General features: G+C 37.1%; 1 long non-coding RNA gene across 3 annotated transcripts; it reads right to left on the bottom strand.

The window, feature by feature from the left end:
- Nucleotides 1–1090: 1090 nt before the first annotated feature.
- LOC119696167 lies at nt 1091–15056 on the bottom strand. Of its 3 annotated transcripts, none has more exons than XR_005255511.1 (4): nt 14803–15056; nt 11466–11632; nt 7942–8083; nt 1091–6221 (listed from the first exon to the last, which is right to left on the bottom strand). It is a non-coding gene; the product is annotated as an uncharacterized LOC119696167 (long non-coding RNA). The 3 variants fall into 3 exon arrangements; XR_005255512.1 differs by having other exon boundaries at nt 7942–8046; nt 14803–15055; XR_005255513.1 differs by lacking the exons at nt 1091–6221; nt 7942–8083 and adding an exon at nt 9924–10459 and having other exon boundaries at nt 14803–15049.
- Nucleotides 15057–21543: the final 6487 nt, after the last annotated feature.

The raw sequence follows: 21543 nt of genomic DNA, 5'->3' as shown, positions 1-21543 counted from the left end.
TGTAATACCACTCTTCCTATTTTGGGATAAAGTCTGGACAAGCAGGATCATAAATTCAGATCAAATCTCCTAAATGCGGGGCTGATGATGAATTAGGCAAGAAAGTTAATTTTAAAATATTATTTATTTATTTATTTATTTATTTATTTATTTATTTATTTATTTATTTTGGATACTTATCCTTATTTTTAAGAATAGTTGGGTGTTGTTCCAGTGAAGTCAGAAGAAGACCTCCCTCTGACTTTAACAGAGGTGATGTTTTGTTTTTATTAAGTGTATTTAATGTAAAATCCTTGAAAAGTCAAAGAGAACCATCTGAGATTTTCTTTGAAGTTTTGAGAAATGGCTGGAATTAAAATGTAACATTTAACTGCTCCAGCAACTGAGAATCTTCCCACAACATAAATTCATGGCTATCCCAGATTCTGTCAGCACAGTATTAACCTAAAAACAAAAAGTCCTGCAGTGCTGCTCATGAATGCTGCTTCTTGGGTGGGAAGGACGTCAGATGAAAGAATTTTATTAAGAGTACCATATTATATGTAACTGTGCAAGAAAAGGTGTGAATTTTTAAAGAATATTTTCTGTGTCTTTTAAAAACATTTTATTTTTGATAATTTTGGCCAGTTGGGTTTTTTTTGTTGTTTTGTTTGTTGGTTTGTTTGTTTTTGTTTGTTTTGTTTGTTTTTGCTGTTTTTTGTTTTTTTTTTTTTTTTTTCGTGTGTGGTGAGTCACAGCAGGCCAGTGTAATTGTGGCTTTCTCTTATATTAATGTGTTAGGTGGTTCTACTACAGAGACCCAGCTAGCTGAGGGAACACTTTGTCCATCTCCAAGTGTGATCAGCTTACTCAGTGTTTGCTAGTGGACCAAAAAATGCACCAGACTATTCTGTCCTGGTAGCTCCAACAGCACTGATAAGAGCTCAGTCTGATTAGATCTACTTGGTTATTAATCTCTGGAAGGTAGGGAGCACTGCAGTGGAATGCATAGTAAAACAAATCATTAATCTGGAGGAAATGGAATATATCAATTCAGCTATGCAAAAGACTACTAGAGAATTCATATTATAGTGTCTGCAACCATCTTTATTGCTAAATGAGTTTTTTAGTTGGACAGGAAGGTTGTTGATTTTTGTTAACAAGCAGTTTTTACTATATTTCTTAAAATTACCAGAAAAATAGTCATTAGAACTGTTAGTCATAGAATCACAGAACAGTTTGGATAGAAAGGAACCTTAAAGATCATCTAGTTCCAGCTCCCTGCTGTTGACGGGGAATCTTCCACTAGACCAGGTTACTCAAAGCCCCATCCAGGATGGCCTAGTCACATAATCAGGGCTTATTGAGGCGTTTCTGGTTTGTTTTTGGTTTTTTTTTGGTGAAAGTGTCAATTGGTTCTGTTGGGTTTTTTTCCTGATACTCCAAATAATTTGTTTCTTCTGTAATCAAATATTTCTCTCACATACAGTGACACTTCATTGCAGATTTTACCACAAATTTCAGTATATGTATTTTGCTGCTTAGCAGTTCATGCGTACAAAAATGTAAACCCATGTAGTCAAAATGAGAGTAACATTACAGTTACTAACTTGGAGCTGCTGGGAATTGGTATTATCTCAATCAACTGGTTTGTATGATTTATTTTTTAAAAGGTGATATAAGCATTCTAAACTTAGAGAAGACAAAAACCAGTATCAGCTGAAATAATATCAGCTCCTGTAATGTGGCAGCTCTTTTTTCTTAACGGTGGATTTTGATTAGAAAGTCACTGTTCTGAAATATTATTCAGGGATATTATTCTAGTGTTTGTGAAGAGTTTTTCTAAATCTTTTTGACAGAACTTTGCAAAATGTGCAGTGTAAATTTTCTGCACATGACATCAACAAATTGTACAGCGGGTATAGCCCACTTGTTTATTATAATAGAAGAACCGGTGCATCTGGAGGCAAGAAACTGTGAGGTGGATCAACTTTTCAGAGTTGTGCAGCCACAAGGTAAAAGTGAAGAGATGTATAATTTAATATTTTTTAATCAAATGCATAGATAACTACCTTGTTTTAAACAAATGCGGTGTCAGTAATCTTGCTTAGCATACTGTGAAAAAATAGCATGCATAGAAAATGCTTAGAATGAACTTTGTCAGATATTTATTCAAAAAAAGCTCTTAAAAGGTGTGGTGAGGTGATATTTTGAAAACTGTTAAGGAGTACTGTTAAGGGTCTTATTTCAATCCTTACTCAGAGTTTCGGTTGTTAGCTCTTGTGTGAGTCAGTCCAGGCAGATGTCTCCGTGCTTGCTTGCACTGGGACTGCTCAGGTGCTTTAAGTTATTCCTGTGTTATTAAAATGATCTAGATGAAAATCTAAGCCCTGAGCTCTAAGCTGTTAGCTGAAGCCTTAGGGCTCTAAGGCTGAGACTTAGAAGCTCATGTTTGTAAATGAACATCATTCCATTAGCCTTTTTGGGAATGCATTATAACCTTGCCACCTGGGCAAAGCTTGTGCATTGGCCAAGAAATCAATTGCTGCTGTTTCTGGATGCACAGGACTCCATGCAGCCTGGAAAAGACTCCTTCAGGAAATCCCCTGGACATTAGGAAATCTTCAGTAACCCTCACTTTCCTATCTCATGACCATAATCGTCACTTTCATTTTAAGTTAGAAATAATCTAATACTTTCTCGATTACAGAGTGAAAAGATATCTGTTACAGTGGTATATTCTATAAGTATCATATCTTACAGCAGGTCTGCCTTTATGCATGCTGTTCTATTAGTGACCCATTCTTTATGTCTTCTTCAAGCATCCCTCTTACTCTCAGCATGTTCTGAGGTCTGTCTGGAGTTGGACTGCCTCCTGCATGACCATGTCCCCAGCACTCCTTATGCAGGTGGGTTAGTCATTTCCCCACTGCAGTTATAGTCTGCAAGCCTCTTGCAAAAACATGTGTGGTATCCTTTTTTCCTAAAGCCCATTCTTAGGGTGGGCTTCCACAAGAAGGAGCCAATCTGATAACTATGTATTTGGTACAGTTAAAATCAAGTTATTGAGAACATAAATGTGAGGAAAAGAAAATGTAATTCAAAGTAAAACTCAGTTTTGTATAACTCTTGTAAGGGACTTTCCCTTTTACTATCTATGGAGTATTTTGAAAATCTGCATTATAAGGATAAAGTAGATTTGAGAGGTAATGCCAGGACTGTCTGTCTCTGCAGACAGTGAGAGACTTATTTAATTAAGTGCTTACCAGGTTTGTTTCAGTACCTCAGGTCACAAGTCATAGAAATGTGGTTGAAACTCTGTAAGTTTCTAGTCACACTTTGTGCTCCAAGGAAGACTATCAACATTAGGTCAGCAAAGGCTTTGTCTAGCCAAGTCTGAAAGGATGCAGATTCCACAACTTCTTTACCTGTGCTAGTGCTGCTCTGTTATCTGTTCCAGTGCTGTTCTGCTGTCATACATGTAGAGCCTTTTTAGAGCAAGTAAAATTCACAGCTATAATAAGTCTGTACCAAGTCCAAAAATATTTCTCAAAAAAGCAATTGGGTACAATAAATTCATAAACATTTTAGTCTGGCATAAGCCAGTGATAATATTTAAGAAAGTGTAGTGTAGTGAGAGTGGTACTACATGGCAGTGGGAAAGGTTGCTGGATAATTAATAGGGCCTTCCCATTATCAGTTTCAGTTCAGGTCTACATTTTGACAAATTCTTAGTAAACTATTTCCATGAAGTATATTTTGCTTGGTAACTGGAAATATCAAACGGCCATTTCTCAAATAAGTTTAGTGGTGGTGGAAAGGTGCTTGTCAAAGGTATAAAATATCTTCAGTACTGGAAGAAAAGATTTTTTATTCCTGTATGCCAACATCAGCACCTATTGCAAGTATGAGAAAGTTCAAATAGAAACACAAAATACCAGATTTAGCCTGCTATTTAAAAACATCAATGCCACAACAGAAATCATTGATTCTCAAACTTTTTGTGAAGCCAGTATAATTTTATGAAAAAACACATGTGTTTCACAATGTAGGTCCCTGGAAAATTTTTGTGTCCTGCAAGAATGTGTATTATTCTCTGATCTTGACAGACTTGGTTATAAACAAGGAATACAATTTGTAACATGAAAAACATTGTTCCTTTATGTATATTCATTTGCAATGGGTAGCTGTCTTCTTGTATTTTGTCCTTAAATGTGTTATAATTCACAGCTCATCTGAATTCAGGAAAAAAAAAATCATTGGACTGAAAAAATTGTCAACCTCTTCTAGATACCATTTGGTGCCTTAGAGAGAAAATGGAATAAGGTGCTTAAAAAACCTTGGAAAGACTACAAGCATTAGAAGCCAAACCTTACAAGCTTTGATGATGAGCTAATCACTATTTTCATATTTTCTTGTGGTGTAGCAGTCACTGTGCCCTCTGCATTTTGTTCCTGAGAGAAATGTCAACAATGTCCCATAATTCATCAAGGAGATGTCCATGTGTTTTTCCTCCTTGTGAAGGAACAGGGTCTTTCTGACTGGCTGAGTAGCTGCATCTGTAGGGCTATCCTTGCTGCACTCATTATTATTATTCAAAATTATAGACTACAGTTTCTGTAACTGATTATCTTTAAGGATGTGATCCAGCCTTCATGGAAGCCAAGGGAGAAACGTGACTGGCTGCAAGAGATTTATTGCTGTAAATGAACTATATGACTGCATGGGCTTCCAAAGGTAAAGCCTACTTTAGAGTCCACTTTGAGGGTGGCATTCTAAAGGCCCTAATTTGAATTCCTTATTGTGCCTCTGAGCAGACTGTGTGCTTTAGATAAATGTGGAGAACATTTGCGCTGTTAAAACAGGGCTATAATCCACCATAAAATGTGCAGCTTTTAATATTTAAAAGTAACAAACTAGTGTTTCATCCATCACCCTAAAGTAGTGTGTCTGTGTTGCCACATTGGTGTTATTGGTTGAGGAAAGTAAAATTGCATAAGGAAGCTAGAAAAACTCATGGAGCAATACACAGTTGTATGCTGGTTCTATTTAGGCTTTCAAGCTGCACAAAAGCAATTCCACTGTTAGTTATTTATCATTACATTGAAAACTCTTTTACATATGCTTTGTATTACAGAAGCTGGTGTTTCCTTTCGCCTTTCACGGGCTTGATGTTCACCTAATGCTGTTTGCACATAAGCATTTTTAATCAGACTGAAAATCTGCCAAAACAACTGAGGCTGGATCAGTCCCAGCAGTATCATCTCCAGGAACTGTGTGAACTTAGGTGTCTTGACTTTTCAGAAGCATCAGGTTTAGTTTTCTATTAAAGGGATTTCACTACATTTTTAAATTAAAACCTATCCATTTGTCAAGTAAAAGGCATGTGTGAAAATTTCACCATCTTTATTTATCTTTATGGAAGGTATTCTATCATGAGAAATATTTATTCCAAATATAGGATAGGTGAGTATCCCTTACATAGTGATTGCCTCTGTCTTAGTAGTTAGTTAATGTCTTTAAATAGGGTCTTGTTAAAATGCTGAAATACAAAAGCGTAATCCAAATATAATAACAATGGTATGTAAAAATGAATACACTTTAAAAAAAAAAACCTTCCTTTTTAAATTTCCCTCCCTAGTATCTTCTTTCATGGAGAATTTCCCATACAAATAATGCAGCTGACAAAAGTCTGAATTCAGTGGGTATAACAAATGTCAGTAACTAAAGCTTTATGCATTAGCAGCCTTAGTGCAAAAGCTGGAGCAAGGCAGAAAGGGCCATGTCCCTTCAATTTTTTTGAGTGTGCATGCACACAACAAACGTAATTAGAATACAGTGGCATCTCCCTAACTGCCAGATGGTACCATGACACTTCACTTGCAATAGCTTTAGATGAGAACAGAAAGAAGTAGAAAGAATTTTTTTTTCTTGGCTCTATGACTTGAGAGAACTAACCACCTTAGAAGTTTGAACTGGTGGGAGAGCAGCATTGTAAGACGAGAGAAATAGAGAGTGAAAGCCAAGCCACAAATAACTGCAACATTGTGATCCCTTAAGCCCCACAGTTAAGAAAGGGAAAAAAAAAATCTCCTTGTTGAGAATTCAGGGCGGGCAGGGGAAATAAAATGGGTGAACCGCAAGATGGAAAACCGGTTCCAGACTATGATGTTCTAGTGACGCAAGCCGAGAAAGGTGCTGCGGCACAACGGCGCTCTCCTGAGACCCGGCAAGAGTCATTCCTATAGGAGAGAAACCACATGAAGACAGTGAGTAAGGGAAATTTTAACAGTAAAGTAGACTGGAAGAGACTGAAAATCCAAGCTGTTTTCGAAAAGAAATTCCGTGTCTGAGCGGAAAACAATGAGCCCTTATCCGCAAGTGAAATGATGACTGAGCACGTACTGGGCGTTCTGTTCAACAGCTGACAAAGTAAAGGAAAAGAAGTGGAGGGGAAAAGATAAGTAATCTTATAAAAAATTCTGCTTGGGTGAAAGCAGAATGCTGGTAGGGAAAATTTAGTGAATATGTCCACAGTGGACTTGGGTAAATGGAAGGTAGGAGTGTTTCTCATAATGAAAAATGGATCAATTCTTGGACCAAGTTCTGTTTCAGGTAATTATAGATCTATAAAAAGTGGCCTGAAACCAGAGTTGCCAGATTCTCTGTCACCCATTATGAAGGATTATTCTCTACTAAGTGTTTGTAGGTAATCCAAAGAAGTAAAATTTTTTCTTTTCCTGATAAGACACTCTCCTTGTTTAAGTTAAAGAGCCTGAATCATGGTGACTGATAAGAGATGTGTGAGCCATCTTTTCCCCATTTATCTTCATAGAAGATCTTTCCCATAAATGCGGGATATGATTCTTGAACAGGACGATTGTAAAAGGTCAGATGCTGTGTCATCTTGCCTACAGATGCCAGCATTAGCTGAGTTGGCATTAGCATTGTGCTAATAACACTCCAGATTATGGGTTTGATCCCCATAGACTTGATGTTCCTTGTGGATCCCTTCCAATTCCAAATATTCTGTGATTCTGTAGTAAGGAATTTACCATGTGGCTTCTGTGAATGAGATGGGGAATTGAAGAGTCTCTGGACTGGTCTCTCAAACTGTCCATTCTGACATTGTAACTTCAAATCCATATAAATGAAAGATTTGTTAAAACTTATATGTCTCCCTTGTTTGAAAAGCACTACATTTTTACTTCTCTCTTTTTATTGTTTGTTTTTGGTTTTTTGGTTTTTTTTGGTTTTTTATTGTTGTGGGGTTTTTTGGGGTTTTTTTTGTTCCTTTCTTGATTACATGAGACCTCCCTTTAGGTTCTGAAGACTGGAACTCACAACAGGAAGTTAAATTGTTACATTCTTGGTGCAGATTTGCCTCCTTCCCTGAGATGGAAAATTTATACTAACTAGCTATGCTTAATTGTATATTTTCATACTTATATCTTAAAATGTTTGATCACTTCTACGAGTGCTTAGTCATGACACCACAGAACACTTTGTGCTTAATACTAAACATTTGCATAAGTTCTTGGAACTAGGTTAGGGTGTGTATGAGGAGCAAACTGAATTGAAATGAAAAGAAATGTTAAGAAGACTGAGTTCTAAAATTTGTTACATTGCTCAAGAAATGTGAATTTTAACAAACATAGTTGACGATGATATATTGCTCAAAACTAGGCAAAAAATTCCTGTTAAAAGCCTTTATTCCAGTACTTTTCCATGTGTAGACATGGAAAAACAGTCAGGTACTTCTAGTAAACTGGTAGGCAGTTTTTCATTGACCATCCTGTTTGCAAGTGCATGAAGGACATAGTACTTCCAGTTTCAGATTGGTCCTAATTCAGTGATATATTCCCAAAGTTTTTTTTCCGGTATAATTATTTCATGTGAGCAGGTGATTTTCTCTTACCCTCCCAAATAACCTTGGAATGTTGTAACCAATTAGGTCTTTACCTGATTCTGCAATTTGCTGTGCCCTTCATCCCTCTGCTGCTGTGGAGGGTCTGTGCGCTCTCTCCTCGATCAGAAAACATCAGCGAAGAGTGCATACACTGGAGGCTGAGGGTTGACATTTGAGGATCACTGGAATCTTAAACTTAAAAAAAAAAAACCCACCCTATAATTCCTTCTTGATTGGTGAACTAACCTCAAACAGGGTGAATTGAACTGAGCCTCTTTCTATATCTAAGTATGGAAATAAAAAAACTATTTCTGCTCTTTTCTTCACATTAAGAGACACTTTGAAAGCCTTATGGCTGTATATATATATAAGTGTCAGATTTACCCCTCCTTGGTACCAGACAGACCAAGGTCCAAATCCTGGGCCATGCCTCTGTCAAAGCTGTGGTGTTATATGCACCATCTCTGGAAACAAACACATCTCTGCAGAGCAACTCTCTTAAATTTCCTTCTCCCTTTCTGACAATTTCATAGCCTTTACCATTCCCCCATGTAACCCCAGTCTCTGCTTGAAAGACATTGGAGTCTCCTATTGGGAAATCCACAGGTTTCAAGAAAAGACAATCTGATCATGCCAGGTGAAAGAGGAATGTTGGTACCTTGTTAGGAGGATATCACATAGCAATGCGTGGTAAACAGATGGGAATGATCAAAAGCCACAACCCAAGCTGGGGTCCATTCCCATATCATTCATGCACTTTTAAAGCAGATACTTTGCCTACAGGCTCAATCTGAAGGTTTGATCCACAAATGAGTGGACACAATTCAGTAGTGGGCCTACATGCATGCTCAGCTGGAAGAATGAAACTTTAAACTCATTCTGCGTGATATGTCACAATAGGACATACTGGGCCTAATGAGAAGATCAAACCTATATATGTGTGCTCATATGTGTCTGTGCTTTGCTGGATTGTAATACTCTAGACTTGCAAAAATTAAACTTAAAAATATTTCACTAATGATACTGAAAGCCAAAGTTGAGGTGGGAAGTACAGAATGATTAAGTCAATCTATCTCAATAAACAGCAATAAAGATATGAATTCTTAATGGCAGATTACTGGGAAATGTATGTGTGGGTGTACACACACACACACACACACACACACATATATATATATATAATTTTCACTTAGCCCTGGTGAGATTACATCTGGAGTGCATCTGGGCTCCTCAGCACAGGAGAGACTTGAAGCTCCTGGAGCAGGTCCAGCAGAGAGCTACAAAGTTGATCAAGGAAGAGAAGCATCTCTCTTAAGAGAAAAGGCAGTGGGAGCTGGGCCTGTTCAGTCTCAGGAAGAGACAGCCGAGAGGGGACCCCATCAGTGTCTGTCAGTGACGGCAGGGAGGGGTCAGAGCAGGCACCGGGCTCTGCTCAGTGCTGCCGAGCAGTAGGACAGGAGGCAGTGGGCAGGAACTGAGGCACAAGAAGTTCCACCTGAACATGAAGAGGAATTTTTTACTGTGCAGTGCCCAAGCAGTGGAATAGGTTCCCCGCAGAGGCTGTGGAGCCTCCCTCTCTGGAGATATCCCATTTTTTTAGATGCAGTCCTGTGCCATGTGCTGTGGCATGGCCCTGCTTGGGCAGGAGGCTTGGACCAGATGACCCACAGTTTTGACCAGATGACCCTACCTGACCCATCCTGTGGTCCTGTGACTTGTTCCTTGTTTGGTTGCCATTTGTATTTCATAGTTAGTTAGTTATTGCTAGCTTTATCAACAGTGGGTTTTGTGTTAGGGACCCGTGTCCTTAGGAATGAAACAGAGAGATTCAGAGATGAGAGATTATTGATGTGATGCCAAGTAAAAGAAATTTATCCCTGTAAAATATATGAATTATTCATAATGCAATTAAAGTGCTTAAAGCTAAATGAAGTTCATCTCATATTTGTTCAGTATGTGATAAGAAAATATTTTGTTTTTTTAGCTGAGTAAATGAATTTATTTGAATCAATAATTGACACACTATACAAAGAAATAGAATCAATATTTTCATCATTTTAATTGTAATTAAGTTTTTTATGTCAATGTTTTTACTTTGACTTATTTAATCTTGATAAAGATAATAAGAGCCATTTTTTGAACCATTCATTTACATTTTTCTCAGCTGAAAGGAATGGAAAAGCAAATATATGGCAGAAATCAGTATCAGGGAGAATTACGGAAAATTTAAATCACTCGACATTGTATCTGTTTGTTATTCTGTACCCTGTCAGCCACAGACCACCCAAAGACACTTTCTTTATGAGAAACTCAAAAAGAGACATTATGTGCTAGAATAGAAGCTAAACTGAGATTCATTGCCCTTGAAGCAGAAGCTGCAGAGAGTGAGAAATAATAACCAGTAATTAATTTGAAAACCTTACAGACCAAACAGATCTACACAGTAATTTTGAGAAGTAGCTATTAAAACTGTTCTTGGAGGAAGGAAAGAAGGAAGGAAATTCTTTCATTCCTAGTGTACAAGGAATCCAAATTCTTTAGGGTTTACAATGAAGGGCAGCCAAAGATTTTCTGTAAAAAGGAAGAAAGCATTAAATAAGTACTTGCCTCTGAGAATGATATTTGTGGAATTGCAAATAAAGAATTGTGTATTATTTTCAGCTATATTAAGATGCTGCAAAAATAGGAAAGCACTTAAGAGTGCTTTTGATTTAATTTTATTTATTTTATTTAATTTGTGTTTCAGTTTTATGTATTCAATTTTAATTTAATTGAATGTAACAGAAAGAATTCTGATGACTTCTCTATGCTTTGGATTAAATACGACACTTAGAATAGAAGTTTCCATTAAATGGTGTTCACTTACTTATTCATAGCATTAGATAGCATGACTCACTATTGGCATAATATAAATAAAAATCTGCGATCAGAGATTTCTAATTTGTTAAATGATAAAATTAGTTTAATAAATATTATAGGTAACTAACAGAGTTACATTTAGTAGTGAAGAACTTAAAAAGTGTTCAATTATGACTAGTCATTCGCAGTTGTGTTAAATGTTTTAATGACACATAAAACTTGTGAACACATGCCAAACAGCCAGCAGTTTATTTTAAATCTCCTTGCCTCATGGTTTTTAGGATGAAGTCACATATGCAGATACTGTTATACTGGAGATGGTCTGTGTCTTTTGATTGCCAGAATTTTCAGTTCTAAAGGTCTCTTGCAACAGCTTTTTGCAGACGCTTCACACACACACACACACATCTGTTCTATGCAACAGCCTCTTGGTATTAAGTAGGCATCTCTTTATGTTGTAGAGTGCAGAGACAACTGTTACTCTGATTTTTTAAGACTTTGTTAAGCCTTCTGAGGTTTGCATTCTTGTAACAAACTTTCTCACACACAATTCTATAAATAACTTATGTTTTGCATCCTTTCATGGAGGAGAATTGATGGACTCTTAGTCTGTCCAGTGTCATTGGAGAGGTGGCACTGTCACCCTCCAATCCACCGTCACTTTTGGAAAACTATAAATGTTGGAGTCGGAAAATAAAGGTCCCTCTTTTTTATTCACCTGGAGAGCAGCAGTGTCCGTATCGTCTTTTCGTGTCGTATTGCGACAGACAACATGAGAATTGAAGGCTTTCATATAAGATGGACTTCAACAAGGTGGAGTAAATGCTGGTGCCACAACTTGGTTGAAAACATCTCTCTTGTCACATGGTACAGCTAAAACTTCCCCTGTGGATGTTATTTCATGTTACTTAAAATTCCAGACAGAAATATACAATTTCCTATCCATCCATCCATCCATCTATCCAGCCATCCAGCCATTCAAAGATATATTTATGTAACAAGTTTTTAAAATTTTCAAAAGTGTAGAAGTGCAGTACTACCAGAGATTATACCTATCAGACTGCAAGTTATACTGGCAAACACTGAGCTTAAAGCTCCAGTAGGATTGAAAGGACAAGATGAGCAACCACATCTAGTTGAAGATGTCATTGCAAGGGAGTTGAGCTAGAAGGTCTTTAAATGTCACTTCCATGTCAATTAATCTATGATTCTACAATTCTATAATTTTTATGATTCTGTGATTCTAATGAAAATAATTTAAATTAGTCAGCCAGTTCTTGAAGTAGATTGAAAGAATATCTGGAATTTAGTTTGTTGTTCAATCTCTCACACCTCAGACAAGCTTCAGGAACTGTAAAGGATTTTTGTATCAGTCTTTGTTTTCTTAGTCAATGAACTTTTTACACAAAGTAAGAGCAACCTTAATGAGAAAAGCAAACCCTCATTCTTCCAGAACCCTATGGTTATCACTCATGCTATTCCTTCATGTTTCCTCTTTCTGTGCACCTAGAGAAAAATTATCATGGCCTTGGACTTTTCTTTCTGCCTGTGAGAAATCCTCAGATATTAACCTTGCTTAATTTTGTTAGTGTTACTTAGGCTTGAATTTTATTTAGGGTCATCTCACTTTTTCCACTATATTGTTTTCAAAAATAAGTTTGCTGAGGATTTCCTTGGCTGAGGTTTGATTCCATCTGTGTTTTGTTGGTCAAGTTCTAGGTTCTTAGCGCTAACTCACAAGAATTATTCTTTGAGTAGTTTAAGTAATTCCTTCACTAGTGTAGTTTATATTAATGAGTTAATGTTTAAAGTCACATTATAAGTGTTGTTTCATTTAAAAAATCATTAGATAGCCAGTCTTGGTGCCTGTGTCACAGGAATGTGAGAATAAATGTTATTCTTTGTGTGTTCTTGTTTCTCAGACTCCTCTAGTAATTTTTAAGTGTTTTTTTTTTCAAGATCATACTTGTCAGAAACCAGTTTGGAAAATCAAGTTCTCATATTTCTATATCCTATATCCTTGAGCACTGTTTGTCTTTATTTCAGCATGGCAGCCTTGTTGTGTCACAGCTCCACTTACGATGTTTCATTGGCTGAGAATGCAGAACATGTGGTTTTGGCTGGAATCATTCCTGAACTAGCTGAGACACTGTTGCATAAAACGCCAGCGGTATTTTTCTGCTGTATCATCCACTGACCTCAGAGGCAGGAGTACTGAACCAGTTCTCCCGGACAAGTGGTAATGCTTGTGTTATGGTTTTGCTTGGCTGGAAAACTCCTTGGGCACATCACAGTTTTGTCCCAGCAGAACAAACCATGAAATGTAACAAGGGACTTGGATAACCTCTAGCCTCTGTGTGCGCATGCTTTTTTCCCTAAAGAAATAAATGGAATGGTGCTTTACACATCATTACCACTGTTCCTGAACTGAGGCTGATTCACAATCCAGTGTAGTCAGTTTTAGGATTGTGCTTTACTGATGGGTCTATCATGAGAACATCCTCAGTGTGAATTGGAAGAGCTAACAGTGCTCCAGTTCCTGATCTTCTCTAGGCATGAGAGGGGAAGAATTTAAATCTAAGTATGGTTGCCATATATTGTTGAACTGCCCATTTTATATTTCCCCTCTGCCTACTTAATTTTCTTTATAATTTTCCTAATACAGGAAAATAACTGACATAAATAATATTAAGTATTATTTTTCTATTATTTCTTACTGTGTTTTTTTTCATCTACAACTGTTTACTTTATTTGTCATGTTATTGATTTATGAGTTGAAAATTCAATCACAATATTTTTCAATGACTATTGAAATTCTTCTATAGTCTCCAGTGTACTCTGAAATACTTCTGAATGCTGCATAACTTCTTGTCATTTATCATGTGGTAGAAGGGCATTAAGTAATTCTATTCGTTACTCAAAATATTTAAAAATAACCCTTAATCTCATTTGTTACTTATTAAATCATTATAATGTAGACAGGTAATAATAACATAATTTAATTGATTAATTAATTACTAACCATCCTACCAGCAAATAAAATTGTAGATAATGTGTCTGTACATTGTTTAATGCTTACGTTCCCAAGTTTACATCCAGTTCACTTGTAAATTTAATCCTTGCTTTTAGGCTAAAAAGTGGACTGTTGTGTCAATATGTGGTTGAAATGAGTAAGTTGGTGGTTGCATAGATGTGTGTGAGAACACTGAAACGTTAGGACTGCTCTCTAGCAATAACTTGCATGAAACAACCCAGACAGTAACAGCATAGGAAAGTGAATCCTTTCAGGGTAGTTCATTGGGGCTGTTTAATTTATGGGCATACATATGGACCATATGACCACGCACTTGTTTAACACCAGAATTCCACTCTGAGTTATTTAAAAATTGTTCCATTAGTAATGGATTCTGGCATTTGACCTAGTCCTATTAGCACTGGAGACTTACCAGAAAAGTAATTATTAACTTATGTTAAACAGAATTACAGGCAAACTGAGTCTCCCTTAAGAGCAATGCAGAAGGGAAAGCAGTTTAAACTGCAGAAGATCCTTTTGGGTAAACTCAGAAAAGGCAAGAAATAGGTAATCTATCCCTGTTGGGAAATCATTTGAAGAAAAAAACATTTGAAGGAGTAATTATTTTCCCAGCCAAAGTCTGGACCATACAGTCAGCCAAAGAACAATAAATCAATACAATAATTCAAGTTCTGGAGAGCATAAGTGTAGAAACTCACACAAGTTATGTCAATCAGGATTTTGACACCGAAGTGATTGAAATCCCTATTTGGCACATGCTTAACTTTAAGCCTGTGAATCAGTCCAATGAATGATATTAAAATTAGACAGATTCTGCAGAAAACTGGTCAAACACTTTTATTTTCCTGTTAATTAAGCCTGTTTTACACTCCTTGTTATTTAAAATACAAAAACTTTCTGATTGATTGTGGCAAAGAGACGTGCTTTTTTTGTTATACAATCAATGTCTTCCTAAAGCCCCATATTATATGTACATCCTTATGCTTATTTAACATATCTAGAAGATAAATAACATACATACCTCAACAGTGTATGTGCATACGTATGCTGTGCATTCTTCCCCTGAAAATGAAATGTAAAATCCTTATGTTTTCAAGCTGTGTTAAACAAAAACTTCTCTGCCATGCCAGCTCTGTTGTCTGTGAGTGCTTCTTGTGCCTCATTATCCTCATTATATCAGAGACTCTACTGGTTCATAAGCCATACATAACTTCTTTGTCACTCTAGCAAGTCTACTGTAGGGAAGAGTGACCTTATTAAGTTAATATCTAACTGGAACGTATCAGTGAGCTGCTAGTGTAGCTCTCATAAGCCCTTAGGAATTATTTTTATTTTTACTTTTTTAATTGATCCTGTTGAACCTGCTGTATCAGACAGAGATATTCTCCTGTATGCAGCAGTTACTGCTATTGAGTGCAGAATTTGAGTCACTGCTTTGCTTGTCTCAGCTGGAAGATATTCTGTGTGTATCTCATAATGACTTGCCCTGTTGACTCCTTTGATTCAATCTTTTGAAAAATACAGTGTTGCTCTTTCCTGTTTATAAATCAGACCATGTTGGGCTGAGGGCTGTACTCACTAGCTTTGTAAACAAATGCTGCTGGGCTTAGACTTTTATCTGCTTTTAATCCCATATCTTTGAATATGGGATGCAATGACTAGTGCCTATTAGGTGCTATCTGCAAATAACTTTTGTGTGACTGTGTCTAAAGCTGATCTTTCTGGTTGTTGCTGGAGCAATGCCCAAGAAACAGGACAGAGGACAAGTAAAATGGCTTTGCTTGAGGAAAATGCTGTGAAACACAGCAAGATGCAGAAAGGGAGATAGATGCAGTACATGCCTCAAAACTCATGACTGGTCAGCACTGGAGATCCAGCTCATGCTGTGAGAGAAGAACTCAGAAGATGGAATTCTCTGAGAGACAGCCCAGTAACCATGTAACCATGGCACAGAAAATTCCCTCGACTACAGAGTAGTATAGGTGCACACAGCAGTACAGAATAAACACTCGGGTGGGCTTATGATGGAGTGACATGTGTAAAGCAGCAAGGTTCTCTGCAGAGAAGTTCTTTTTGTGTAGCTGATCCCTATATCTGCAGTTTTGAAAATAATACATTCCTGTGGAAGAAGTTAAAATAAAGCTAAAACTTGAAGGCACTCCAGCTTCCTTTATTATCCCTGAAATTGACACTGATTCAAAGAAAAACTCAAAGCATTCTGTAGTGTTATTTTCTCCATGGTTTTGGCAGCATTACACTGTTGCTGAAGCTCTCAGTCTGTTAAATGTCTGGAAGACCATGTAGATATTACACATAACTAGGGCAGTCACTTCCCTTTGTGTCTGATCCAGCAGCCCAATATGATTTGTGCAATCTAGAACGGCAAGAATTAACATGATACATCTGAGGAAACGTGAGACCAACCTCCCAGCTAATAAAAAAGAAAGTTGATCAAATAAAAACATCTGCAAATTTTATTTTTCTTGTCTTTGATTAAGCATGACACAGACTAAATGTGAGAAGCTTGTAAAGCCTAGACAGTGTCAGATCTTATAAAGATGCTCAGTATGGGTACCAGGAAGTAATTAGCTCCTTTCAGCCACTCATTTTTGTCTGTGGAAGGACCAGGCCAACTGAAGCATGTGCCACTTCCTTCCTTTCATCAGAATTGGATGATGGGATGAGGGATGTGTGGGTGAAGGCCATGCACTACAGCACCAAAGCTGCACCTTTTCCACTGAGAGAAGCAATAATGCCAGCCCTTTACTCACCTGAAAGTTCAAAGGTTCACTGGTTCCTGACCCACTCTTGCTCCTGGGACCTTCCAACTCAGTCGGTAATGTAAAGCAACATAAAATCAGATTCCAACATACTGGAACAAAAGGGATCTCCTTTTGGTTAACATTTTTTTTTCATAGTAGCAGGAAATATTGGATATCTGCTCTGTGCATAACAGAGATGATCTCTGCTGCAGACTGGCTATTAAGTTGCTATTAAGGTAGACGGCATCATGCTGGGCTCCAGGGAAGTGTGCTGGCATCACACTGATGCTTCAGGATAATGGTTTTGTGAAAAACTGTTAAAGCTGTTTGCGTCAGGCTACAAGTAGTGCTTCTACATAGTGTGGGGCATGCAATAACTTTTTCTTCTGCTGAAAAAGACAAACCCACAATTCTTACCCCTCAGAAGGGTGTGAGAACATTTCAGCTCAACCAGAACCCATCCAAAAAATCAAGATTCAGAGACCAAAAGAGTTTCTTGTTTTCTAGCCAAGTATCACTTCACTACAATGGCAGAGCAATAACCTGAATTTTGAACCCTTTTCTCAGAAATTGTTATGTAGTTTGCAAGAGCTAATAAAAAAACATGTGAACCTCAAAGAGAGATTATCTAGTGTTCCTGAAGAGCAGGAACTTCCTTTAAAAGCTGCAACCAACAAAAATGTCTATCTCCCCTTCTGGAAATTATTGCAATATTTTTTTCCCCCAGTGTTAGGAAGATTTTCCAGTATTTAACAGAAATCTTTCTCCCCCCCCCAAATTAATTCTTTTATAAATCTATTTTGGCCACTGCAAATTGGAATGTGTTTAAAGATTGCTCCTACCTGCAGGTTAAACATTCCTGTCCTTTCTCCTATTTATTCTTTCTATAGGTATGTATTATTATTTTCTTTCCTGTGGATCCTGTGCAGTTATTTCACAGTTTTTGAAGTGCAGCTCAGAGAGCTGAATACACCATTCCATCAAAACCCTGAATAAAGATCAGTAAAGCAGAAAGCAATACTTGTGGATAAACATTTGAGTATGGCTTTGTCTGTTTTTTGGCAAGAGCAGTACTTTGTTGACTCATATGCAGCTAGTGATTCATTATTATCTGTTCTTGGACAAAACACATAAACAAGATTTATCCCTAAGGATAATCTTATATGATACAGTCCTATATACTGAGTTTTTCCCTTCAAGACTAAAAACCTTCTAATTCATGGGAATTCTTGATGGCATTTAGTTTTAGACTAGATGGAAAAACCAAAATTCTTCTCTCAGTTCAGGTACACAAATCACATATCTGGAGTATCACTTAGTCCTTCTATGCTACATCACCATAAGCATTGTTTTTTCTTATGTAAGAGTGATAATTTGTCAATCTGGATGCCACCCTGCCTGCTAAAAACCCTCTGCCAGTGAGGGGGCTGAGTTTGGAAACTTTTTTTCAACCTTTCCTTTTCCTGTAAGCCTGGGAAGGCAATGTGCTATGGAAAACATTCACATGTTTGTACTCTAAACTTTACACTCAGAGTTTCTGCAGAAACTGTAGACAAAGCTGACCAAGTTTTGAAAATGTGCTTCTTTTCAATTTTTACTTTTTTTCCCATGTTTTGCATCAGAGAATATAGACTTCACAGAATCACAGAACATCCTGAGTTGGAAGGGACCCACAAGAAATATCAAGTCCATCTCCTGGCCCTTTACATGACACCCCAAGAACTCCTCCATGTGCCTGAGAATATTTTCCAAACACTTCATGAAGTCTGTCAGGCTTGGTGATGTGATCACTTCTTTGGAGAGCCTGTTCCAGTGCCCAACCACCCTTTGGATGAAGAAGATTTTTCTTGATAACCAGCCTCCCTTGACTCAGCTTCAGGCCGCTCCCTTGGGTCCTGTCACTGGTCACCACAGAGAACAGATCAGAACAGATCTTTCCCCCACAAGAAAATTGTAACTGCAGTGAGGTGTCCCCTCAGTCTCCCTCAGGCTGAACAAACCAAGTGACCTCAGCCACTAATTCAGCTTCCCCTCAAGGCCCTTCAGCATCCTCATCCTCTTTTGGACATTCTCTTTTTTCATGTCTTTCTTACACTGTGGCACCCAAAGCTGCCCCCAGCACTCGAGGTGAGCCCACCCCAGTGCAGAGCAGAGCAGGACAATCCCCTCCCTTGCCTGGCTGTTGATGCTGTGCCCGATGCCCCCAGGACAGGGTTGGCCCTCCTGGCTGCCAGGGCACTGCTGGCTCATCAACCAGGACCTCCAGGGCCTCTCCATGGCACTGCTGTCCAGCCTCTCATTCCCCAGTCTGTCCATACATCCAGGGCTGCCCCATCCCAGGTGCAGAATCCAGGACTTTACCATGTTGAAGTTCATATGGTTGATAATTGTCTATCTCTCTAAGTGGTTGAGGTCTCTCTGCAGGACCTGCCTGCTCTAGGGGGAGTCAACAGCTCCTCCCAGTTTTGTATTATCTGTGAACTTGCTGTGTCTGTTCCAGTCCTGAAACCAAGTAATTTCTGAAGATGTTGAAGAACACAGGACTGAGGATCTGAGTTCATTAGTCAGCTGAGGCCTCAGTTCTTTTCCTCTTTTTCTTTTTTTCTTTTTTTTTCTTTTTCTTTTTCTTTTTCTTTTTCTTTTTCTTTTTCTTTTTCTTTTTCTTTTTCTTTTTTTTTTCTTTTTCTTTTTCTTTTTCTTTTTCTTTTTCTTTTTCTTTTTCTTTTTCTTTTTCTTTTTCTTTTTCTTTTTCTTCCTTCCTTCCTTCCTTCCTTCCTTCCTTCCTTCCTTCCTTCCTTCCTTCCTTCCTTCCTTCCTTCCTTCTTCTTCCTTCCTTCCTTCCTTCCTTCCTTCCTTCCTTCCTTCCTTCCTTCCTTCCTTCCTTCCTTCCTTCCTTCCTTCCTTCTTTCTTCCTTCCTTCCTTCTTTCTTTCTTTCTTTCTTTCTTTCTTTCTTTCTTTCTTTCTTTCTTTCTTTCTTTCTTTCTTTCTTTCTTTCTTTCTTTCTTTCTTTCTTTCTTTCTTTCTTTCTTTCTTTCTTTCTTTCTTTCTTTCTTTCTCTCTCTCTTTTTCTCTCTTTCGTCTCCTCATTATGTAAGAAATCATTCTCAATTTCATTATAGCATTAGCTGTGGGTCCATAGCTTTAAAAATTAGGTGTTTAGAAACCTAATCTCCAGAGCTGATGAAGGTTTGAAGCTTTGTCAATCCTATGAGGAATGCTAGCAGAGCTCTGTCCTCATGGTGGCCGTGCACTCCCATTCTCAAGGCCCATAAAGTATCTCAGAATTTAGATTTCCCTTTTCAGTCTCTCCAGAATTACATGAGCTAAGAAAGCTTTAAAATAATTTTCTTGAACACGTACAGGTTTTCCAAAATCTGGGCTCACTTTACATTGAATGCTAGCTACAACAGGAAAAAAAAAATGAAAAATGCTTTATTTTATGACCTCCAGATGCTGTTATTTTCAGTTCATATAGACAGAATCATTGGGAATTGTACCAATGATTAACAGGAAAATTCTTTTCGTGTGCTTATTTGATCATGAATTGCCAGATATTGTTGGCATTGTAAAAACAGTGCAAACTCAGAATATCATGCAGACATAGTTTTCTGATTCAAGACCTTAAACTTGGATTAATTTCCCAAAATTGGGAACTCTTCTGAAGTGTTTGAAGCTGCTGTATAACTAATCTGGCTGTATTAAGTTCACATTGTTAGCTCATCCAATGACACTTCAGACTGATACTTAGCTACTAAACATAATTTCTTCAAATCTGGGCACTAACATTCTGCTTTTTTCAAGGAATTTATAGGTAAGTTAATTCATTGGGTCTTAATAATTTAGTCATACATCCAAAACAGATTTGAACAGCTAGCATACTTTTGTCACTATGAGCATAAAATTTTTGATTCAAAAAGTGATCCTAAACCTGGAAGAAGAATCCAGAATTTCTGCTTGACAATACCAAATTTATTTCAATAACTTCAAATATATAGGAAGTACAGAAATGCTGAACTATAGAAAGTATAGAAACATTTAGTTATGACCATTTAAGATAGCAAAATGCATTTTGTTCTGCCTGCTTTTCTAGGTTTTTCTGCCTTGCATCTGATATAAACTATAAGCACTGTACTGATTATATGCATTTGTATAAAGTTAAAGTGATATCAATAAAATAGAGAATTTGAGATTGATAATGTTCAAATAATTATCAAATAATAGTAATACCAATTTTTAATTCAGAGAGTAAAATTACACCTTCATTCTTGAATGGGGAAATTAGATTTCTAAAGTAAATTATGATGGGTAGGGATTTCATCTGTGATTATATTTGTCAAAAAAAACCTGGTTTTTTTCATAACAATAGAGAGGAAGTTTATCTAGTCCAATTCTTGTTTGGCAAATACATAATCAAAATGAGCTCTTCAGAAAATGTGACCAAATCCTTCAAATGTAATCTTCAATTCAGAGAGGTTTTTTTCTCTTTTAAATTGAAAATGCCAGAAAAAGTCATCATTTGGTGAATCTGAGACAAAAGTACATCTTCTTAAATCACCCCATCATCTAAGCTGTTTAGTCTGTTTCTTCTTATTATGCTTATTTTCCTGGCAAAATGTGACTAGGAAACAATACTCTTTGGCAATTGAAATATAAAGAAATCATCAAGGAGACAACACTGGGGAATAATAAGATGTTATGTGACAAGTTGTAGTGTTAGCTGTGGATTCTAGTTAATTTTTATAGGAAATGTAACACTAATACTTGCCCATTCTTGCAAACTTTCTTCTTCATAAGGATATGCTTTATGTGATAAGGCGTAAGGATGTGCCTGTTGTAGAAATATCTGTAATTGTATGCACTGTTTTTATTGAAACATTATTGAGGAATAAATTCTGCAGTTAATTACTAGGTGTGAACTTCAACAAACTTTAATACATTCCCTAGAATTCTCCTCTATTTTAGAGACAATAGAATTTTGTGCCCAATTAATTTTCTAATT

This window comes from Motacilla alba, chromosome Z (assembly GCF_015832195.1).
Source record: "Motacilla alba alba isolate MOTALB_02 chromosome Z, Motacilla_alba_V1.0_pri, whole genome shotgun sequence".
NCBI lineage: Eukaryota > Metazoa > Chordata > Aves > Passeriformes > Motacillidae > Motacilla > Motacilla alba.
This window is presented reverse-complemented; position numbering and strand designations above follow the sequence as displayed.